The sequence below is a fragment of the Poecilia latipinna genome, unplaced genomic scaffold (genome assembly GCF_001443285.1).
Source record: "Poecilia latipinna isolate Pla-1442-1.1 unplaced genomic scaffold, P_latipinna-1.0 Scaffold104, whole genome shotgun sequence".
Lineage (NCBI taxonomy): Eukaryota > Metazoa > Chordata > Actinopteri > Cyprinodontiformes > Poeciliidae > Poecilia > Poecilia latipinna.
Genome location: NW_015112720.1, coordinates 407419 through 412183, shown reverse-complemented (window position 1 = coordinate 412183; position 4765 = coordinate 407419). Strand labels below are relative to the sequence as shown.

The 4765-nt window shown below is 40.3% G+C and overlaps 1 protein-coding gene across 3 annotated transcripts in view; it reads right to left on the bottom strand.

Moving 5' to 3' along the window:
• aifm3 (AIF family member 3) overlaps nucleotides 1-3015 on the bottom strand; it is a 25155-nt gene extending 22140 nt beyond the window's left edge. The window contains exon 1 of one of the 3 annotated variants that reach the window (XM_015027620.1): nucleotides 2364-3015. The gene's annotated coding sequence lies outside the window, so the exon portion shown is untranslated. The remainder of the gene's footprint in view (nucleotides 1-2363) is intronic. The other 2 variants (XM_015027621.1, XM_015027622.1) reach the window with 2 other exon arrangements.
• Between the last annotated feature and the right edge of the window lie 1750 nt (nucleotides 3016-4765).

Below are 4765 nucleotides of genomic sequence, written 5' to 3'. Positions count from 1 at the left end.
TATATATATATATATATAGCTCATATAGATGTGAAGTTGAAGGAAAATGAAAGAGGGATTAAAATCTGAAAAGTGTGGCAGGGATTTGTCTTGAGCTTCAACACTGTGAGAAAAACAACTTTTCGCAGCAAAGGCAGCTGCAGATCTATTGTCGCTTGTTCTGTTTGTTAAAAATCGTTGGTTAACTATTACCTGAGTCTTCAGTCTTTTTCTGCTGAAACTGTTTTTCTTTCATTTTTGTTATTACCGTCGACTCTCACCGGTGTGCCTGTCCCTACTGAAGGAAAACAACTCAACAGCATGATGCTGCCACCACCATGTCTCACCTAGTGTTCAGGGAAGTGTCAGTCATTTTCACAAGATTTTCTTCTTACGTCTCTGACATAAAAGCCAGATTTATGCAGTGCCCCATCAAGAGATTCTCCCACCCGAGCTTGTTGATCCCTGCAGCTCCCCACAAGTTAGTATGGACCTCTTGGCTGATTTTCTGATTAAAGCTCTACTTACTCAGCCCGTTAGTTCAGGTGAACTGACACAGGTTTGCAGTATGCAATGTTCTTTGCATTTTGCATGTAGAATGTAAAAATCGCCTGAAGCATACATATTTGTTAGGAACGCAAAGTATAGAAAAACACATCCTGCTTACACAAATTCACACAAAAAACGTGAAGCTTTGTCGAAGCATCAAATGCCACAACGTGACTTGGTACAAATTTGCCCACTCTACCTGACAGAATTTCTCAAAATCTATCCAAGAGGGCAATGTTTGTTCAAAGTCTTTATCAGCTAACAGATTTTTACGCCACATTTACTTCTGGTGTCTAAAACTTTAATTAATTCTTCAAGGAATTTGGGTGATTTCAATGATTCACTGCGATTCCAAAAGATTAAATATCTACTCTTCATCATGAAAACACATACTTTCTTCTTAAAGAAAAGTAGTCACTACTGTATTTCTCTATAAGGAGTGTTTTTTTATATACTGATGTACAATATGGGTTAGCATAAGATCCTAATTAACTATATTGAGGATGTATAAATGTATATCCAAATTAAATTTTTTTTGGAAATCATTGTGTGCCATGGTTACAATGTCAGTAACATCTAAATTGAGTCAAACGTGGTAAATGAAGGCAAGAATTAGTTTGTAACAAACAAATATCTCTGTTTTTATTCACTATCTTTACATGTAGCTAAACAATTCCTCTGGTCCTGATCTGATAAAAGGACATACATTTCAAACACCTTATTTGGCCACACCTGTCTCTCTCACAGACTGGTTTGGGAGCAACAAGATAAGCCTTGTGAATTGTCCTCAGGTTGCGTAAAGAAGTTGTTGAGTTTTACCAGGTGCAAGTATAGTTTTATACAATAAATACAATAAAATGACACAACAAGACATCTTTTCAATCGCTTTGGCTGCACTGCCAATAAGTAGATGTTTGCTGTGTAAGGTATCAAGCAAATTAATTACTCTTCTAAGACATTCATGTTTGTTCCTTGTTGTTAAATGATTCCAACAAAAATGTTTGCCTGCACTTCTTGCTGAAAATACCTGAACAAAGATGAAATGTGGCGCCGAGGCGTGAGCCCATATTTTCACCAGATTACCGAGGTCACAGTTAAGCTTCGAAAGGAATCCAAAAACAAACTCTGAATTGTAACAACAATGCACCACTTTAGTTGCCACGTGGAATCAAAAAAACATGCCTCTGTTGTTTTATACAGCAACATTGACATCATTTTAAAATGCGTGAATATAACCCTAGATGGCTGAATGTGGCATTAACTTCCCCCAAAGCCACAGCTGCAGGACAAAGGCACAAGCGAATTGTTTCAGGTCACTTTGCCACCGCTTTGAGCGATAACCTCTCCATGATGTCATGGAAAACTAAAACTGAGCTTTATAAAAAAGGGGTGTGCACCCCTGCAGGGGAGCTGTGCTTCCACGTAACAGTTCTCTACTTCCCAGTTTCAGCGAAAGCACAATTTTAAATACCTGCAATTCTTCTGCAGCAAAGATGTTTACAATGTTTGATATTCTGAGAGACATTCACTGGCTCTATCTGCGTCTTCGAACTAGTAAATATTATTTATTGTGTATAGCAAAAGTGATGAGAATCGACTATGTTCTGTTATGTGATTTCAGCTGATAAACTGTGGACACACTGTGCTTGTGACTCCAGGAAAAAAAAAAAAAGTACTGAGTCCCAGACAAATAAATAAACAAGATTTACTCTGAATGAAGCAATGGAGAAAGATGAATTAGCACATTTTTCCAGTTATTCAAACAGCATCTCAAAATAACAGGAAAACAAGCTGGGCTACATTTCTCTGACTGTAAGAGGAATAAATCAGCTTACCAGTGTGCATGGAGCAGGTGCACTGAGGTCCTGTCAAACTCTCCCACAGCTCAGCCTCCGGTGCAGGGCATGGCAGCAAGAGTTTTCTCGCTGTCCCTCTCCGGTGATAACTCTCTCCTCTGGAGTATTCCCAGATCGTGTGTCCCTCCTCTGCTTCTTGATGCAGCAGAGGTTCCAGAGAGTGTGTGTCAGAGTGTGTCTTGTATGTGTGTGTGCGTGCGTGTACGTGTGTGTGTGTGTGCTCTGCCCCTCACAAAGAGCCCCTCCAGCAGCAGACTGAGTTGACCGGTCGTGGGAGTCGCTCTCTTTCTCTGGCCGAGCCTGAAAATGCAGCACGGAGGACCTTTGCCAGTTTCTCAGCTGTATGCAGTATTGATGGAGTTGCTGAGGGGATGCTAACACAGCATGAATCCTCACCGTTCCCTGCTCTTGTCCTCCCACCCCTCCTCTTCTGCTTCCCTGAGAGGAGGCACCCTGTTTCCCTCTCTCTTTCTCTCTCTCTCTCTCTCTCTCTCTCTCTCTCTCTCTCTCAGCTGCTTGTTGTTGTTCCCTTCAGACCCTCTCAGCCTCCCCTTTAGATGTCAAAGACCTGACTTGCCAGTTAAACCTGATCAAAGACTTGCTGCCTTCCTTGCTGCGCCGCATGCTGACTGCTCACTCTTTGCACTGCCTGCTTCCTCTGCTGCAGTGCATGCATCAGCTGTTGTAAAACTCGTCCACATTGATAGTTTTCACTCTGGCCACACATGAAAAGAACGGCTGAAAACATTGACACAGCTCTTACTGTGTGCCTCACATTTGTCAGTGTGATCAGCGGAGGAAGAGAGAGGTTGGAAATGCAGTAGTTGCATTGTGACTAGATTAAAACGATACTATAAAAAAAGAGCCTGCCAAAACGTCTCTATAACAATTTTAAAAAATAAATAACTGATCATGTATTATCAGTAGTTTTTCCCAGTGTTGGCAAAATGCCTTATTAGGTTTATGGGGTAACTATTTTTTAATTAAAAGGTAAGTTGCTTTGGATCTCCATTTTTCCCTTGAGAAATGAAAAAAAAAAAAACCTTGTATATGTGTGTTTTACAGAGTTTTACTGAAATATTTAACTGAGACACAAAAGCATAGATAGATGATATCTGCATTGTAAATTGACATTATGCTAAAATCTGACATGTGTCTGTTAATGTGAAGTCATGATTAAAAACTGCACCTTTGATTGAGTTCATACATTTTTTTTTTTACCTGCTATTAGATGTTATAAGCAGTCTTCTGAATCTAATCGAATCTCAAACAAACAGTAATGCAAATACACAGAAGGTCTGCTGCTGGCCTTTCTAGAGAGGAAACAGCAACAGGGACACTAAAAGCAACCTTGTCCAAATTCAGGAAACTGCTTCTCTTAAGTTGATCCACAATGTCAGGGAGCAGCGTTCAGTTATCCACCAAGTGTAAGTGAGTAGGGATCAGTGGCGGAGCTATAGGGGAACCTGGGGGGGCGGCGGTCCCCCTAGAACTAGCCTTAAAAAATGATGCAGATGTCAAAGGTATCAAATATGTACACAACAGCTTGCCATAGAATGGGGCTTAAAAGAAACAAAAGAGAAAGCACACACTGATTTATACAGCATATAAACATATTACATCCCATCTTTATGGTCCAACATTCAGAGGCATTGTTGTCCTTATGGCACAAGGTCATTCACCTGAGAATTGCAGATTCATCTCTGTAGAAATGACGATTTCAGCAGTTCAAAGCCTGACTGTTAAGACACACTGTCACTGTGATAATACCAAATGAACCAGATAGAAGAGGATGTACTGGGTTAGAAAAATAATAACACTGACCACATGGTGTTATTGTATTTCTACAGGGTGCTGACAGATGACATGTACTTACGCACTCCAGTGTCTGTTTGTGTTGCTCTTTGTGTTCAAGCATGTGTGAGAAGGCATGTCCAAGTGGAAGTCAAACACGTGCTCCGCAGTGTTAATGGAGGACATATAGCAACACATCTACTGGTTACTTTAATCAGAACTGTTAGACGCAGAAGCCACAACAAAAATACATATGGGTTTGATTAGCTTTTTTACAGGTTAAAATCTTACAGGTGTATTTTAGTCAGACTCCCTTAGATGACATTTTGTGGAATCACCCATGGCTGGACCCCTGATCCATGTTAAAATAACAAATCCACACATTAGAAATGTATATTGACTAACTGTGGGTCTGCTGTGCTTCTTAATCACATTGTTTCACTTTATGGAACCAGCTAAATTGGCTGGTGATTACTGCAAAATGATAGGTCTTACTGATTAGTACGGTTTACTCATTGACAAGAGATTAAGAAGAGACTCACAAAAAGTAAATATAGGAATGGTTTGAGGAGGGAGAGTGAGTGGGT